Raw genomic sequence first — 19,124 nt, 5'->3', positions numbered from 1 at the left:
TCAGGAGATCATCTAATCCAACCCCCTGCTCAAAGCAGGACCAATCCCCAGATAGTGTTTGTTTGTTTTTTAAACCCCAGTTCCCTAAATGGCCCCCTCAAGGATTGAACTCACAACCCTGGGTTTAGCAGGCCAATGCTCAAACCACTGAGCTATCCCTCCCACTTGTGAACCAGTCTAGGAAAAAGTGCAACTCCCCCGCCATGCTGCTGCATTGAGTTCAATTTAGACGTGGCCAGAGGTAGCTGTTGAGAGAGCCTGGACATCAGTCCCAGCTTTGTTTTCTCTGATGTCAGGCGTCACTTCCATCTCCAGGTGCCAGAAGGTTTTACCAGGAGAAAGTAAATGCCAGGCAGGGTGAGAGGCCCTGGCATGTGTCAGGGAGATGGTGCTAAGGAGGTGGATGCCCCAGAATGCAGTGGAAGATGGTGCTGCCAAGGGCAGATGTCCCTGAGGACTTAAGCGGTTATCAGATGGCGATGACACTGATAGCCCTGGTGGGTCCAGAGCATCTGGGAGGAGTTAGTTGCTGTGGAAGTTCAGGGGCGGCTCCAGGCACCAGTGCAGCAAGTGCGTACCTGGGACGGAAAGCCACGGGGGGCGGCGTGCCGGTCGCCGTGAGGGCGGCAGTCAGGCAGCCTTCGGCGGCATGCCTGCGGGAGGACCGCCGGTCCCGCAGCTTCGGCGGCAATTCGGCGGCAGGTACGCTGAAGGCGCGGGACCGGCAGATCACCGACAGAAACGCCGCTGAATCCGCGTGACCAGCGGACCGCCCATAAGCATGCCACCAAAGGCCGCCTGACTGCCGTGCTTGGGGTGGCAAAAAACATAGAGCCGCCCCTGTGGAAGATACAGAGGCCCATGGTGCAGGTGCTAGGGCATGCTAATACGATATGTGTTTTGACCTGAGCTTCCTCTCTCTGCCTCAGCTCTCAGTGGCCTGCAGCAAGATCCGGATTCCTCTGTCCGTCTCAGTGTCTCACGGGCCATTCAGCAAGTTCGGGATGGTGGCAGAAACCAGTCACCTCAGACCCTAGGAGCTAGATTCAGGAAGCTGTTCTGCTGCTTGACTGGCCAGGAGGAGAGGGAAAATGCTCCTGACAGAGATCTCTTGGGTGGCCCGGACCCTTCCCAAAGCCACCGATGGGACTCAGGAGGGCCCTGAGTTTCAATTTCATTTTGAAAACTTTCACTGCTGCACACATTTGAAAGATAAGTTGATTTTTTCCCTGAAGTTGAATGTTGAGATCATTCAGGTGTGCTGTAATATCACAAAAGAAAAAGAGATCTTGATTCCAGGACTCATTTTCAAGCTCTAGGAATTTTATTGGCCCATTTTCTAGGAATTTTGCTACCTCCTCTTTCAAAGCAACGAAACGCTGGAGCACTCTTCCTCGACTCAATCACCTCATTTCTGTATGGTAGTTTAAGTCATTGCACTCGGTGTCTACCCCTTCAAGAAAGGCTCAAAATGTCCTATGTTTTAGTCCTCTAGAACGGATGTAGTTTACAATGGAAACTACCACTGACATTACATGCTCAAATTTTAAGACTTTGCCTGCTGATGTATAATGCAGTGATGTTTGGTTATTTCTCTCCCGATAAATTCTTCAAGAAGAGTAACTGCTCCAACATTTTTTTGGCACATAGCTGGAGCACCATCAGTACAAATGGCCACCAAGTTTGTGAAATCTAATCCCGACTTATCATTCATGCACTTTATCACTTCACTGGAGATTTCTTTTCCGGTTGTGCGACCCGTCATGGAGCACATGCCAGCAAGTTCTTCAGTAATTTCAAAGTTTTTATCACTACCTCAATAAAAATAAGAAGTTGGGCAGTGTCTTTTAAATCAGTGCTTTCATCCATAGCTAGGGAGTAAAAGCAGAATTCACTGACTCTCTGCTTTAACTGATCACTTAAATTGGTAGAAATGTCAGCTATTCTTCTCCGTACAGTCATGCGTGATAGACTGACATTCTCAAATATTCCCCTCTTTTCTGGACATAACTCAGATATAGCAATCAACATACACTTTTTTAATAACTCGCCTTCTGTGAAGCATTTCCCAGCAGCAGCAATTTCCTTAGAAATTTTAAAGCTTACTTTAGTAACTGTATCGTTCTCAGTGCTCACTTTCTTGAAAATTTGCTAACTAAGCTGTTCTGCTGCTTGACTGGCCAGGAGGAAAGGGAAAATGCTCCTGACAGAGATCTCTTGGGTGGCCCGGACCCTTCCCAAAGCCACCGATGGGTCTCAGGAGGGCCCTGAGTTCCCACAGAGAAGTTGGTGACTGGAGGAGGTCAGCTGAGCCACCACCCCAGCGCCGAAGCCAGTGCCTGCATGATCCTGTGGTAATTACCTGCATTGTTCCCCATGAGATGTAGGCAGCTGGGGATGAGTTTAAGTGACCCCAGTACTGAGCAGAATGATGGCTACTGGCTCCAGCTAAACAAAAAGGTGACAAGACTGTTAGTGTAAAACCAAGGGCATTTGCTCTCACGTCTCTGTCTTCCTTCCATAATGGAACGAGTTGCAAGAGAGCTGGTTCATTACATCAGCCACGGCATTAATGACCTTTTCCCTTTCTTCTGATTAGCCTCCGATCTCTGATACAGTCTTTGTGACCTTGTAGGAAGAGATGGAATCTGGATGATGGGGATGGATCACTTGATAAATTGCCCTGTTCTGTTCATTCCTTCTGAAGCATCTGGCACTGGCCACTGTCAGAAGATGGAATGCTGGGCTAGATGGACCACTGGTCTGATCCAATATGGCTGTTCGTATGATCCAGGCCTCTAGTTCCCCTTGGACAGTTAAATAAAACCCTTCATCTCTCCATCCATTGACATTATATAATCTCACTTTTCTTTAGACACTTGGGCCAACACTTTCAAACATGGATGTCAAAAGTTAGATACCTAAATCCATACTTCTTCTTCAACGCTTAGCCGAACGGTCGGCCGTAGCAGTTGTTCACCATTGATCCGTTCCTGTGCTTGACGGGCCGAGAGCCCAACGTCGGAATAAACTTGAGGCACCCATGTAATAGGGGGCCTGCCTTTGGGCTGCCTGCACCCCTTGATTGGTGGAATTGTCTCTCGGATGTTACGAGCCACTCAGAACGGCGTCTGCGGACAATGGCCCCAGTAGTCTGTAGACCGGAGCGACCATAAACATCTGCTTTGCAAATGAAGTCATTCCACTCTATGCCCAATATACAACGTTGGCATTTTATGTGGAAAGCCTCCAGCTTTGCCCACTCTGAGTGGCGCAGTCCCAATGTTTCTTTTGTGATATTACAGCACACCTGAATGATCTCAACATTCAACTTCAGGGAAAAAATCAACTTATCTTTCAAATGTGTGCAGCAGTGAAAGCTTTCAAAATGAAATTGAAACTTTTCAGAAGTCAGCTGTCAAAAGGTGAAATGTGTCACTTTCCCACTTGTGCACAGCGTATCCCTCAGCACAAACACGCCGAGTTAGGAGAAAAATATGCAAAGCACATCATTCTTTTGATTGAAGAATTTGACAGAAGACTTACTTTGTCTAAAGAAGAAGACGTCCAATTGAAGCTGATTGAAGATCCCTTTTCTGTGGATCCAGAGGAAGTGCCACTAGATTTGCAGTTGGAGGTTATTGAACTTCAGTGTTCGGCAGTTTACCGAAATAAGCACAGAGAAAGCAGCTTGCGGCACTTCTACAAAAGTCTGGACAATGAAGTTGCACTGAAAACATTCAGCATTTTTGGACGCACTTACATATGTGAACAAACATTTTCCATCATGAACATGAATAAAAACAAGCAACATTCTTCTCTGACTGACGACCATTTGGAAGACATTATGAAAATATCCACTTCAAATATGACCCCCGAATGCGACAAGCTTGTTGCCAAAAAGAGATGTAATATTTCTCAATAAATTTGCAAGGTAATTATGAAAAGTACAAATGTTTTCTTTCAACGGAACAGATGTTTTTCATTTTTCCATGATTAATAAAAATATTAAAATAATTTTAAAAATTGTTTGATTTAATTGAAAAATTCTTAATAAAGTATCACACACCCCTCCCCCCCAAACCTTAGCTGTTTCGGCGGGGCGGTGCTGGGGAAGGAGGGTTTGTTTCCGCGGGGCTGGGTGACGCTGGGGGGGGGGGGTTCTGCGGGGCCGGGGGTTTTTGGCCCTCAGCTGTTTTCTTTGGAGTAATGTGGCCCTCGCCGCTTTACGAATTGTGCAGGCCTGTTTTAAAGCTTACTTTAGTAACTGTATCGTTCTCAGTGCTCACTTTCTTGAAAATTTGCTGTTCTCTACTAAGGTTTTTCGCTAAACTGGCTGCTTTAATTATTTTTTCATTTGGGCTCAATTTGGCGAGATTGAGTTGCTTAGTTTCAAAGTGCCACCGAACATTGTATTCTTTCAGAACGACTAACGTTTCGCGACACACGAGGCACAGTATTTTGTCTTTGGAAATAGTACATAAGTATTTATTCGTCCATTCAATGTTGAAAACTCTGTGCTCTGATTCTGTTTTTCTCTTTTTCTTTTCACTCATGGTATCCATTATGAAGCTCAAGATTTTGTTGAATAAATTCACACACAAGGGAAACACTCACAGTCACACACAAAGAGAAGAGATATCTCACGGCGCATGGCACACTAACAAGGCACTGACGGTGTGTGGAAGCCTGTAGGTCCAGGGGTCACTATATTACTGCACACAGCAGTCAATCAATGCAGTTGTAGATAACTCTCTGCATTATGCATTTTTGTATAACTTTTATATGACTTTGTATTGAACCTTGGTACTATGTTATAGCGGGCTCCTAAGATAGTATAATTAAGGTAAAAGAAAAATTTCTTCTGTGCAAATTTTTGAAGCAGAGTTCAAATTTGTGTGCCATGAGGCAAATGCGCCCAAGTGAGTAAAATGCTTATACATTTAAAAAGTTTTAATTTGCAATTTGTGTCAATTTATATGGGTTTTCCCTCCCTCCCAGTGCCCTTCCCCACAGCCCCACCACCACAACTAAGCAATGCCCCACACAGACCCCCAGTGCCCTGACACACACAGATCTTTGAGTGGGAGTTCCATTGGAGGAGAAGGTACCTGTATTTGCGTCTGTCTTTGTATTGCTTGTATGTGTAGAGGCCTGTAGGGGCAGCGTGCTGGGCGGGCAGCTGAGCCTTGTTTGGATGCGGAGCTTGGCTGAGGAGAGGGCCTATAAAAGCGGCCACCCAGTCAGGCAGCGGCAACAGCTGCGAGCAGCGGCACAGGAGGCAGCGAACAGGGCTGCTAACGGGAGTTTGAGTGGGAGTTCCATTGGAGGAGGTGGAAGGGGAGGCAAGAGGGCATGGTGCCCTGTGTGCTGTGTTTCCCCAGGTGCAGAGGGCACAGCTGAGCAGGTGGGCCCAGGCAACAGCAGCCATGAGCCAAGCCGCAGGTGACACAATGCAGATGATTGCATGCGGCAGCTGCGGTATGTACATGGTCCTAGCAGCGGTACCTGAACAGAGGTATGTGTGCATGAAATGCCGCCTAATAGAACTGCTGGAAGAAAAGATCCAAGGCTTGGAGATGCAGGTAGATACCTTGATAGAGTTTAGAAGGGGGTTCGAGCACCTGATGGAGCAAAGGCAAGTGGGGGCTGAAGGGGAATGCTCAGGGGCACAGGTGGTAGCAGGGGCTAAGACCTGTGAGGGGGGAATGCCGGGGGGAGAACAAGGGCAGTGGAAGCATGTGACTGTGAGAAGCAGGCAAAGGAAAAGGAGGGCCAGTGAAGGAGAAATAGAGCTCAGGAACAGGTTTGGGTGTTTGGAGAACGAGGAAGGGGTGCAGCAGGTGGTAACTGAAGGGGGCAGGGTGAGGAAAAAGAGATGAGCAGCTAGTCCCATAGAAAGAGGGGAGGAGTTGATGGAGACAGCACCAATTCTGGGCCCCGGGAGGATACAGGATGACGTAAGGGGGACTATAAGGGAAAATAGGAATGGACAGGGGTTGCAACTAGAGGGAACAGGGGATAGATTAGTAGATCGCACTGCCACCAGGCAAAGGCAAGTGCATGTGATTGGGGACTCCTTACTGAGGAGGTTGGACAGGCCTGTAACCAGGGCGGACCCAGAGAACAGAAGGGTGTGCTGTCTCCCGGGCTCTAAGATACGGGATGTGGACTTGTGGCTGAAAAGGATCCTAAAAGGAGCAGGTAAGAACCCCTTGATCATCCTTCACGTAGGAACAAATGATACGGCTAGGTTCTCGCTAGAGAGAATCAAGGGAGATTATGCCAGGCTGGGGAAGACACTTAAGGAATTCGAGGCTCAGATCATCTTCAGTGGGATTCTGCCTGTTCCTAGAGAAGGGCAGTAAAAGGGTGAAAGGATTGTGATGACAAATAGTTGGCGAAGGGAGTGGTGCTATAAAGAGGGCTTTGGGATGTATGGCCACTGGGAGGCTTTTGGGGACAGAAAACTGTTCTCACGGGACAGACTTCACCTGAGTAGGGAAGGAAATAGACATCTGGGAGGGAGACTGGCTCATCTCATCAAAAGAGCTTTAAACTAGGAATTTGGGGGAGACGGTTGGGAGATGTCCAGTTAATCTCCACACCAGATTATAACATTGAGAGGGAGGACAATGAGATAAGAACAGATACAGCCAGGGGGAAGAGATTGGACATAAGGAGGGGGGGTGGATACCAGACTAGTGGGTCATACTAGCAGTACGGTGTCCATATCAAATGGGAGAACGAATGTGAGAGAGGCCAAAAGGCATAAATTAAGATGTTTATACACCAATGCGAGAAGCCTAGGTAACAAAATGGAGGAATTTTGGAGGAGCTCCTGGTCCGAGAAATGAAACCGGATATCGTAGGAATAACTGAAACGTGGTGGAACAGTAGTCATGACTGGAGTACAGGTATGGAAGGGTATGTGCTGTTTAGGAAAGACCGGATCAAAGGTAAAGGTGGGGGAGTAGCATTGTATGTCAATAATGAGGTAAACTGTAAAGAAATAATAAGCAATGGAATGGATAAGACGGAGTCTGTCTGGGCATTACTCACATTGGGTAAAAGAACTACTAGAGCCTCCCCTGGGATAGTGCTTGGGGTGTGCTATAGACCGCCGGGATCTAGCCTGGATATGGACAGAGAACTTATTAACGTTTTTAGGGAAGTAAATACTAATAGGAACTGTGTAATCATGGGAGACTTTAACTTCCCAGATATAGATTGGGGAACAAATGCTAGTAACAATAATAGGGCTCAGATTTTCCTAGACATAATAGCTGATGAATTCCTTCATCAAGTAGTTGCTGAACCGACGAGGGGGGATGCCATTTTAGATTTGGTGCTGGTGAGTAGTGAGGACCTCGTTGAGGAAATGGTTGTAGGGGACAACCTTGGCTCAAGTGATCATGAGCTAATTCAGTTTGAACTAAATGGAAAGATTAACAGAATTAAATCGGAGACTAAGGTTTACGATTTCAAAAGGGCTAACTTTAATAAATTAAGGAGACTGGTTAGGGAAGTGGATTGGACTAACATATTTAGGGATCTAAAGGTGGAAGGGGCCTGGGATTATTTCAAGTTGAAGTTGCAGGAGCTGTCAGAGGCATGTATCCCAAGAAAGGGAAAACGGTTCATAGGCAGGAGGTTTAGACCGAGCTGGATGAGCAAGCATCTCAGAGGGGTCATTAAGAAAAAACAGGAAGCGTACAGGGAGTGGAAAAGGGGAGGATCAGCAAAGAAACCTACCTTATTGAGGTCAGAGCATGTAGAGATGGAGTGAGAAAAGCAAAAAGCCGAGTAGAGTTGGACCTTGCGAGGGGAATTAAAACCAATAGTAAGAGCTTTTATAGCCATATAAATAGGAAGAAAACAAAGAAAGAAGAAGTGGAACCGCTTAAGACTGTAGATGGAGTGGAGATTAAGGATAATCTAGGCATGGCACAATATCTAAATGAATATTTTGCATCGGTATTTAATGACGCTAATGAAAGGCTGAGGAATAGTAGAAGCGAGACGGATGGGAATAAAGGAGTGGGGATTGACATTACCGTATCCGAGGTAGAAGCCAAACTCGAACAGCTTAACGGGACTAAATCGGGCGGACCGGATGATCTTCATCCGAGAATATTAAAAGAACTGAAGCGGGAAATTGCAAGCCCGTTAGCGATAATTTTTAATGAATCCATACACTCGGGGATGGTACCGTTTGACTGGAGAATAGCTAATGTGGTTCCTATTTTCAAGAAGGGGAAAAAAAGTGACCCGGGTAACTACAGGCCTGTTAGTCTAACATCTGTAATATGCAAGGTCTTGGAAAAAATTTTGAAGGAGAAAGTAGTTAAGGACCTTGAGGTCAATGCCAATTGGGACAAATTACAACACGGTTTTCCGAAAGGTAGATCGTGCCAAACCAACCTGATCTCCTTCTTTGAGAAAGTAACAGATTTTTTAGATAAAGGAAATGCGGTGGATCTAATATACCTCGATTTCAGTAAAGCGTTTGATACGGTACCGCATGAGGAATTATTGGTTAAATTGGAAAAGATGGGGATCGATATGAAAATCCAGAGGTGGATAAGGAACTGGTTAAAGGGGAGACTGCAGCGGGTCGTACTAAAAGGTGAACTGTCAGGTTGGAGGGAGGTTACCAGTGGAGTTCCTCAAGGTTCGGTTTTGGGTCCAATTTTATTTAATCTATTCATTACTGACCTCGGAACCAAATGTAGGAGTGGGCTGATAAAGTTTGTGGATGACACAAAGTTGGGAGGTATTGCCAATTCGGAGAAGGATCGGAATATCCTGCAGGGAGATTTGGATGACCTTGTAAACTGGAGTAATAGTAATAAGATGAAATTTAATAGTGAGAAGTGTAAGGTTATGCATTTAGGGATAACTAACAAGAATTTTAGTTATAAGCTGGGGACGCATCAGTTGGATGTAACGGAAGAGGAGAAGGACCTCGGAGTCCTGGTTGATCGCAGTATGATTATGAGTCGGCAATGTGACGTGGCCATGAAAAAAGCTAATGCTGTCTTGGGATGCATTAGGCGAGGTATTTCTAGTTGGGATAAGGAGGTGCTGGTTTCGTTATACAAGGCACTGGTGAGACCTCATTTGGAGTACTGTGTGCAGTTCTGGTCTCCCATGTTTAAAAAGGATGAAATCAAACTGGAACGGGTACAAAGAAGGGCCACTAGGATGATCCGAGGAATGGAAAATCTGTCGTATGAAAGGAGACTCGAGGAGCTCGGTTTGTTTACCTTAACCAAAAGAAGGCTGAGGGGGGATATGATTGCTCTCTTTAAATATATCAGAGGCATAAATACCAGGGAGGGAGAGGAATTATTTCAGCTCAGTACTAATGTGGACACTAGAACGAATGGATATAAACTGGCCGTCGGGAAGTTTAGGCTTGAAATTAGACGACGGTTTCTAACCATCAGAGGGGTGAAGTTTTGGAACAGCCTTCCAAGGGAAACAGTGGGGGCGAAAGACCTCTCTGGCTTTAAGATTAAGCTTGATAAGTTTATGGAGGGGATGGTTTGATGGGATACAGTGATTTTAGTCAATAGGTCCATAACAATGGTCAATGATGGGATATTAAAAGTTACTACAGAGAACTTTTCCAGGAGGACTGGCTAGAGAATCTTGCCCGCATGGTCGGGGTTCAGCTGATCGCCATATTTGGGGTCAGGAAGGAATTTTCCTCCAGGGTAGATTGGTAGAGGCCCTGGAGGTTTTTCACCTTCCTCCGCAGCATGGGGCAGGGGTCGCTTGCTGGAGGATTCTCAGCGACTTGAAGTCTTTAAATAATGATTTGGGGAGTTCAACAGCTAAGTCAAGGGAGAGAATTCTTCCAGGAGTGGGTGGGTCAGGTTTTGTGGCCCGCATCATGCGGGAGGTCAGACTAGATGATCATAATGGTCCCTTCTGACCTTAGAGTCTATGAGTCTATGAGATCTCCCTCACTGCCCAGCACCCCCCAACAGGCCCCCACTGCCTAGCACCCCAAAACACACAAACCTCCCCCCACTGCCCAGCGCCCTCCACACCCTCACAGCCCAGCACCCCCCGCACACCTCTGTCGGAGAAAAACAGAGTTCTCACTATTTGTTTAGGTATAGCAAGTCAGATGCTTTATTAACTCTCACAATTGCGCAGAGGGAGAGAGCTAAGCAGGTCTCTCAACAGATAAACAATTACAGCAAGCATTTATACCTTTTGTTACAGACAATAATGAGCAACAGTTGCATTTTGTTTATACATAGGTCATTCTGATATCTTGTTTTGCTCACTAATGTAGACTCTTAGTCTACATTCCATATTATCTACACAAGGTCGCAGCAACTTCTCACACAGTTCTTTCCCACTTGCCTCACACATTCCTCGCTTCTACAAATCTCGCGTTATTAGGGTTACAGTTAGCCTAACTCTTGCTAACTAACTGTCATGCATTGCATCCCCTTCCTGTCAGTTCTTTCTCTGCTTCCACAACCCCCCCTTTTGTACTACTAGTACAACAAACATTTTCAAATCTCTATTTGCATTAAATCTCGGAATTCAGATTCTACATCAGATGCTTCAACCTTAGGGGTTTTGATTGGATGTAATGACAATGCATGATGAGCATGGACGTGAAAGGTATTACTATTATTACGTCCTTTACAACAACAATAACATACTCCTGCACAACACAAGCAATAACATTCCCATAGCGATAATATGATGGGGTTGTTGTACAATCTTAGTCATATAACACAATACATCATACTTAGTACATAAGGTGGATACTCTATAAGCTGTCTGAAAGGCATACTTTTTAACTTGATACATATTTTGAAGCATGTGAATTTGCCCTTGTACTTCAGAGATTTTCTGAACCTCTGGTAACAGTGAAAGCAAATTTTGAAATCGATCAGGTACTAAACTAGTCCAATTAAAGGGTATCTGGAACCTAAGGACTACTTGCAAAATTCTATCTGCAGGCCAGTAAATAATATGATTGCCTGCAGTGGTAATGAGATTAAAATGTATGTCTTGCAATGTGGTGGCTTTAACATACACACAGCTATCATTAGCTTAAAAAAATAAGTGTCCTGTCAGGGTAGTTCCTTGTCCCCTACCCTCCCAGCAAACGTAGTCATGAAGAGTAACAACTTCTCCTGGCTTCAGTTTACGGATACACTGAAGCTGTGGGGGTTGTAACGGCCAAAATGTCCATTGACTCCCTAACCCCATCCAAATGTCAGATGTAATCCCAGGAGCACTGACTAAAAATCGATTGGGCATACCAGGAGGTCTAATTTCCCAGATGTCTCGGTGAATTACCCAATCCCACATGCATCCTCCCCATGGACCCGGCAGGATTCGGTATGTGGGAGCCCACACCCCCTGAACCGGTCCATATACTTGGAAGGAGCACTGAGAATGTCTGCACTTCCACCCAGAAAGTTTCCAAGTATGTCTCCATGGCCACAGATCAGATGGTACTCCTGATGTGTCTGTAAGGGCAGTGGGCCAAGCCTGATGCTCTAGATCATTCCAAATGGCCATTAGCTGGTCATTCAAGAAATCCTGAATCTCTGAGCATGCTAGATCCCACTGCAATGCCTTCCCAGCCTCAGTGATATTCAATACCATCTCTGTCAGCAACTTCTGGGTCATTGAACTAAGGGCGGAAATAACATGTAACTCATCAACTCCAGCCTGTACCTGGGTTAGTTGTGCTCCAGAAACAAGGCCAATGGCCTTCTCTAGTTGCCCCAATTTCTCATCATGTTCTTGGTTCTTAAAAATATTCCAAACTGCTGCTGCATTATTGGCCCCATCCCAAAGGGATCCGGTCAAGTCTCTCTTCTTTCTAGAGGAAATAACCCAAGCCCTCTGTTGTGCTAATCTAATGGCAGCCCCCTGTGAGCAATTATAAATTCTTGGGGTTCACTGGTAGTGATATCATATACTTTTATCTCCACTGATCCATTCAATTGTTCGCTTATATGGGATATCCTGAACCTTAAAAATATATTTTTTCAAACAATATTTAAATAAATCACTAAAGTGTGAAGGCCTTAGTCATTGGTTTTTATCAAATATATGGCATTGTCTGTATTTGGATGTGTTACAGGGGTAATAGTGTAATGGAGGAGATGGCAGGGGCAATGGCAACAAGGTGCCTTTGGTACTTATTTAAAATCCAATTAGGGAGGGCAATACATGCTGAAGGACTTATCCAAAACACAGGGCGCAGCCTGTAGAATAAACCCCAAAATCCAATCAATACCACGTTCCCAAGCATGGGTTTCACAAGTTTCTTCCTGCCAGTGTATAATTCTTTGTTTCTTCACCAGGGTCAGTTCTTAATGTCTCTTGTAGTCAGGAATCCCTGGACTTTGTGGTTTCAATTAAGCAAGTGTTCCTTCTTCTCTTTTCCTGAAACAGTGTGGTTTAGCATCATACAGGGGAGAGGTTACTAGCACATCACCCTGTAATGGTTTTGCTTCTTCTAGAAAAATCCAGAGGCACAGTAGGTCTGTCAGTGGACAAGGGAGAGGTTACTAGCACTTCACCTTGTCTTTTTTCTTTCTTTCTTTCTTTTTCCTGCTGTCCAGAAGACACAGCAGAGCTAGAAGGAGAAATAGGCTTATCATCAGTCGGAGAGTCCTCCCGAGGTGGAGGGGTCTTTTTACAGTGAGAAGCATGGGTCTAGGCAGGTAGTCCTTGGCACTTCACAGTGGTGGTGGTGGTGGTTAACAGGACTTGGAAAGGGCCTTTCCAGTGTGGAGCCAAAGCAGTCTTTCGTTGATGGACTTTACGTAGACTCAGTCTCCTTGTTTCAATGAATGGCAGGGCTGCTAGGGTCTTTGGGTAGCACTTCTTTTATCTGTGAGAAAAGAAACCTAACACATTTCATTAATGCCTGGCAGTGTTTTGCAGATCTCATAGTTGCTTGGGCACATTCAGGCCCCCCTTTTCTTGGCTATCAGCCAAGTCTTAGCTGTGGGCAGTGTCCTTGGATGGTGCCAGCATCTTATCTTTGGACTGAGCTTGCTAGCTATTTTTCCTCAGTTAACTCGTTCTGTTCTTTTTCCTTCTCCCCTTCTTGGCTTCTTTTAACCTACAAAGGAAACTTCCACTTTTCACTCATACACCTTTTCCCAACAATGAACACATACACATTGCCATTATACAGTACATTAGTCTTATTATTCAATGTATGCCATGTACACCCTTCCAGTAAAATAACTTTATTACAGAGCTTTGGAGCAACAAACCAGGACAAGCACACCCACTTTTGAGGAGTCCACTTGGTACAACCTCAGGTGTCCAATAGCTTTCCTCCCTCCCCAGCCCTCTGGCTAGAAATCTGAAGTAGCCAGAAGGATCCCATGGGCAATATGGGGAGTGGGTTAACCTTCCATGTCCTTGCTTCCAAAGACTGTTGGTATGCAAATTTTAACAACAATTTTTTTCAATTAAAAAAAATCTGGCCAATGAAGTTTCTTTTTCTTACTTAAGCAACTGTATTAGACTTTAGTATATCACATTTTCCTGATTTATCCAAACACTTTTTGTATTCCAAGTTGAATAAAACAAGTATCTGCTTTTTTGATTTAACCCTTCTATTTAATTTTGAACTAGACTGTCTTATGAAAATATTAAACCCAACAATTTTGGCCACAAGACAAACACCACAAGACAGGACAAAGAACACAAAAATAATTCCTATTGTACCAGTAAATGCATGGTACATTGAATGCTGTTCAGCTGGCATCCATTTTCTCTGATGATCTGAAAGACAAAAGAACAGAGGTCTACCCCTTCTGGGTAGTCAGTCATTGCTTAAAATATTTCCTTTATATACACACATACTCTTGTTGATTTTAGACAAAACAGAGGAATTACCCCATATTTCCTTGTATTTGTTTCATAGGCAGCCCAGGTTTCAGTGGCTTCTACCTTATTAGTTAGAAAATTGCATTAATACAGATGCTTTCTGGCTTGCTTCCAGATTCAAAGCTATCCACAGCTTAAAAATTCTTATGTAAAAAGGGACACAATTAACTTTCCCAGACTTTTGATTGCCTTTTACTTCTAACTCCTGCTTTCAAACACCCAGTGATCTGAAAAGAGACAACACAACCTATATTGGTAGGTTTGCATTTCTTTTACCTCTGCTACAATATACACTGCACATGTTCTGGGGAAAATGCACATCCTATCCACAATTCAATTTCCACAACACTAGCCACATCAATTTCTACACAAGGTGTAACTGTTTCTTTTGTGCTTACAAAATCTCCATGCACCCCTAGTAAAGTGACAGCTCGACCACACAGAGCCAGGGGCACTGTCCTTCTCTCTCTTTTTACCAGATCTTTTATCTGCTATTTTGTTACCCAAAAACAAATTCAAATCTTTATTCTTTCCTGAACACTGGGTAAAAGCCATTTATTTAACATATAATTCAAAGGGCTATCCTTAGAGGGTTTTACCAGAGACCCACCCATCTGCCTGCTGATACTCTAACAGAGAATTACACAGAGAACAGAGGGAATTATGGCCTAATAGGATCCTATTACAGGAATTTCTACTAATACTGACCGCTACAGGGGACGGGACAGAAGGATCCCAATTCAACCTCAGAGCTTCATTGCACGCGATGGCTTCCACTCTGAGGAATTACAAATGAGAGGCTCAGTTCCATCCACACACCTAACACCTAAATGTATAAGACAGAAATTCATTAACCGGAGTCGCCAGTAACTGTCACCAAAATATCGGGTCCACCTAGCTGAGAGCCAATAACAGCCAGACAGGGATAAGGAAGAGTTGCTTTATTCAGCAGAAGAAAGGAGAGCCTTGCACCTTGGTACAAAGACTCTGTCTTACACACATTTTACCGTTTCAATTATTATCCTGGGGATTTGAAATCCCCATGCTTATAATTACTTACTCCTTTCCTTCCACTATGCCCTCAAAGTTTCCAACCTGTTCTCCAATCTCTCTATCTATTGCCTGCCCGCTTGGGCCCGATCCTGCTTTTCTCGCTGAACCGTCCCTTCCATGGGCACCAGCTTTTTCACTACCAATTTAGATAGGAGGGTGGGCTTCTCAACTAGCCCCCACCCTTCCTGGTCTCTTCTCTTAAACATTCTTACTCACAAGGCTACCCGAGTCCTCCCTCGTGAGGCTTGCCACTTGGGCAAAACGCATGACCCATTGGCGTTTAACTATTCAATTTTCTCTTGTGGCAAACACACTGCTCTTACAGCATATGCAAACACAAATGGTTAAATTCTGACAAGTCCCTGAAGGACCGGTACTTGCTTAGCCAGTGCTTCCTTTTCTGCCTGGAAGTCCTGTCTCAAGGCTTGCAACTTGCCCTGGGCGTAGGTTTGAGTTGCTGCCTGGTTCATGATCTATGCTCTTAATTGCTCAATTCTAGTTATCAAGTACACAACTCTTCTCTTTTCTCCAACTTCTCTATTGCCCAGTCCTGCTACGACTGGGGTAGATCCACCTGACACCCTTCCCGGTCAGCCGGGGTGGAAAGAGGAATGCTAAATCCCTCTCCGGTTCTCAGACTTACTGCAGCTGAGAGTAGGCACACTTTCATACTCACACACGTACGTCCAGACTGGCCACGTCTGTGTATAATGTTCAGAGAAGGTGCTGTGCAATCTCCAACTTGCTTCCTCTCTTGGGAGGGCAGTTCTTTTACACCCTGAGGTCTCCTGGGGCGTCTTTTCAGTGATTCCAGTAAAGGCCGTCTGCCTGTGGCTTCTTCAGCGTCCCCAAACCACGCCGGCTCCAGGGTCGCAAAGGCAGACTGTTGGATCTCACTGGACAGTTAAGCTTTGCAAATGTAATCTCAGCACTGTAACTTGTATTGCCTTTGGTTTGACTATGTCTATATTTTTTCACAGTCAGCTGGGGCCGAAAGCAGTTTTTCTTTGTACTTAGCCTGGTCTGCATTGATTCTTGACCTTGAACGCAGATTAACTTTCTCTTTATCTCTGGACCAAGCTGAATTTCAAATTAACCCGTTCCTTTCCTCAATAGACAAATTGCTCCCATTGTGTGTCAGAGGCTTTTTTTGTGATTAAAAGCTCCTCTGAGATGTATGATCTTATCTAGATTGAAGGTAGCTTCTAGTGGGCATTGTTTAGACGAATTTTCACGCGTGTAATGATTCCAATTCTCTAAATACCTGCAGGTTTTAGTACCATAATGTACGTACATGAAATAAGCTGGGGTACCCTTAGTGGGTGAGAGGGAATCCTTAGACTGTCCCCCACCCATTTTCCAATCACACACACAGGGAGGAGGATGCCCTGTCCGCGCTAGCGGCACATAAACTAAGGATCTCTCCCTACAGGGTATTCACACAGGAGAGACTAACAAGGATGGCCACGACCCTCCTACACCTCCCTTCAGCAAAGAGCGTCGGCTAGTCTCAGAGAGACGGCGCCGCTTACTCTGTTGCATCCAGTGAGATGATCAGACTGTCAGTGGCTCACACGGAGAGGAAAAGGGGAGGGAAGATGGGTTCACACACTCCTAGACCCAGGTAGCCTCCTCGCCGGACGATGCCAGGCCGAGTTAGCCCACCGTGGGTCGGATCTCCTAAAAGATCCTCTAGTTACCGGGCTTGCGTTAGAGTATTTCTGGTCACGAGCCAAAAGGCTTCGCAGAGTACTCTGGGCGTCTTCCGGTAACACTCAATTCACACTGGTGTACACACACACACACACACACACACACACCAAGGCCTTATTCCGGGTACTATTCCCAAGTACCTCCAGGTACTATTCCCAAGTACCTCGATGCATCACTCGAGGCGGTAAAAACCCCTCCTGAGGCGGTAACAACCCCTCAACACCGGTGCATACCTATGCACCTCGCATATGCATACAGGGGGCGGCAACAATTCCCCTAAGCCGCTCAGCATCTGACCTTGCTGCACAGTCAATAAGTTCGGATGGCGTGAGCCCAACAGGGACAGACGGCCCCACGGACAGTCCTCCTCCGACACCCCAATAGAGATTTCAAAAGGTCTCCTACCTCTATTGTGGCGCCATGGGGTTCAAAGGGGAACGATCCGTAGCAGCTGCCGGTGCCTCTGCGGGCGTTGCCATCCCGGACGAGCCCCCAAATTGTCGGAGAAAAACAGAGTTCTCACTATTTGTTTAGGTATAGCAAGTCAGATGCTTTATTAACTCTCACAATTGCGCAGAGGGAGAGAGCTAAGCAGGTCTCTCAACAGATAAACAATTACAGCAAGCATTTATACCTTTTGTTACAGACAATAATGAGCAACAGTTGCATTTTGTTTATACATAGGTCATTCTGATATCTTGTTTTGCTCACTAATGTAGACTCTTAGTCTACATTCCATATTATCTACACAAGGTCGCAGCAACTTCTCACACAGTTCTTTCCCACTTGCCTCACACATTCCTCGCTTCTACAAATCTCGCGTTATTAGGGTTACAGTTAGCCTAACTCTTGCTAACTAACTGTCATGCATTGCATCCCCTTCCTGTCAGTTCTTTCTCTGCTTCCACACCTCCTAGACACTCACTCCACCACACCCTTCCCCCTTCCCTGGCCGCACTCACCAGCCCTGCTGGGAGGTCTCTGGCTCCTAGGGTGAGAGCAGCAAGGGGAGTCTCCAGTGGTGAGCGGGAGCCGGTTCACGGGAACCGGTTGTTAAATTTAGAAGCCCTTTTAGAACCAGTTGTCCTGCGCGGGACCGGTTCTAAAAGGGCTTCTAAATTTAACAACCGGTAAGTTGAAGTGACCAGGACCGTAGCTGGGGGGGGAGCAGAGGGAGCGGCTGCTCCCCCTGAGCACATTATCCAAAAATGGCGCCTTAGGAGCCGACCCCATGGGTGCTCCAGCTCTCCACCCCGCTCCCCGGCCCCAGCTCACCTCCGCTCCGCCTCCGCCTCTGAACACTCTGCCCCGCTTCTCCCCCTCCCCCCCCGCTTCCCGCGATCAGCTGCTCGCGCGGGAAGCCTGGGAGGGCAGAGAAGCAAGTGGCGGCTTCGCGCTCAAGCCCAGGGAGGCGGAGACGGAGCGGAGGTGAGCTGGGGTGGGGGGAGCCGTCCGCACCACAGCAGGTAACCCGGGGGGAGGGGCGCGCAGGGGAACCGCTCCCCGCCCCAGCTCACCTCCGCTCCGCCTCCCTGGGCCTGAGCGCGAAGCCGCTGCTTGCTTCTCAGCCCTCCCAGGCTTCCTGCGCGAACAGCTGATTCACGGGAAGCGGGGGGGCTGCAAGCTCAGACTGACTCGGTGCTCCAGGCACTGCGCAGTGGCAGTGTGGCCTGGCTCCAGCCGAGCGGCGCGGCTGTAGCACCGCCAGCCACCTCCAGGCAGCGCGGTAAGGGAGCAGGGACGGGATGTTGGATAGAGGGCAGGGGAGTTCAGGGAGGTGGGGGGGTGGATAGGCGTCGGGGCGGTCAGATGGCAGGGAACAGGGGGATTGAATGGGGGCAAGGGTCCCGGGGGGCAGTCAGGAAGGAGCAGGGGTTGGATGGGGTGGTGGGAGGCAGTCAGGGGCAGGGGTTCCAAGGGTGGTCAGGGGACAGGGAGAAGGGGTGTTTGGATGGGGAATCAGGAGAGGAGTTGGATGGGGCAGCGGAGGGCAGTCAGGGGACAGGGAAGGGGGTGGATGGGGCAGGGGTCCCGGGGTGGGCATCAAGGAACGCGGGGGGTTGGATGGGGCAGGAGTCCCGGGGGGGGTGGGCCAAAAAGCGCTCAGGACGGGGGCGGTGGCTGAGCCCTGTGTCCCGCTGGGGGGGGGGGGAGCGAGCGCTCCGTGCCCGTGTCCCGCTTGGGGCAGTGGGGAGGGGCAGCAACGCGCGCGGGCTCCGTGTCCCGCTTGGGGTCGGTGGGGGGGGGCGGGTGGAGGCGCGGCGGCGCACGAGGGCTCCATCCCCGTGCCCGTGTCCCGCATTGCTGGCTCCTGTCGGCGGGCAGGCACGCCACCAGGAGCTGCCCCAGGAAGCGCCGCCACGCCAGCCTCGGGACTTTGTGTGCGTGGGGTTTAGAATCCCCCCGCGGGCCGCACAGTGAGCCCCCACACGCCGCATGCGGCCCGCGGGCCGTAT

General features: G+C 47.2%; 1 long non-coding RNA gene across 1 annotated transcript; it reads right to left on the bottom strand.

The window, feature by feature from the left end:
- Positions 1-10,118: 10,118 nt before the first annotated feature.
- On the bottom strand, positions 10,119-13,879 carry LOC135978619 (uncharacterized). The gene is made up of 2 exons (XR_010596003.1): positions 13,741-13,879; positions 10,119-12,889 (listed from the first exon to the last, which is right to left on the bottom strand). It is a non-coding gene; the product is annotated as an uncharacterized LOC135978619 (long non-coding RNA).
- Between the last annotated feature and the right edge of the window lie 5,245 nt (positions 13,880-19,124).

This window comes from Chrysemys picta, unplaced genomic scaffold (genome assembly GCF_011386835.1).
Source record: "Chrysemys picta bellii isolate R12L10 unplaced genomic scaffold, ASM1138683v2 scaf344, whole genome shotgun sequence".
Classification (NCBI taxonomy): domain Eukaryota; kingdom Metazoa; phylum Chordata; order Testudines; family Emydidae; genus Chrysemys; species Chrysemys picta.
The sequence above is the reverse complement of the archived record's forward strand: the minus strand, read 5'-3'. Positions and strand labels throughout refer to the sequence as shown.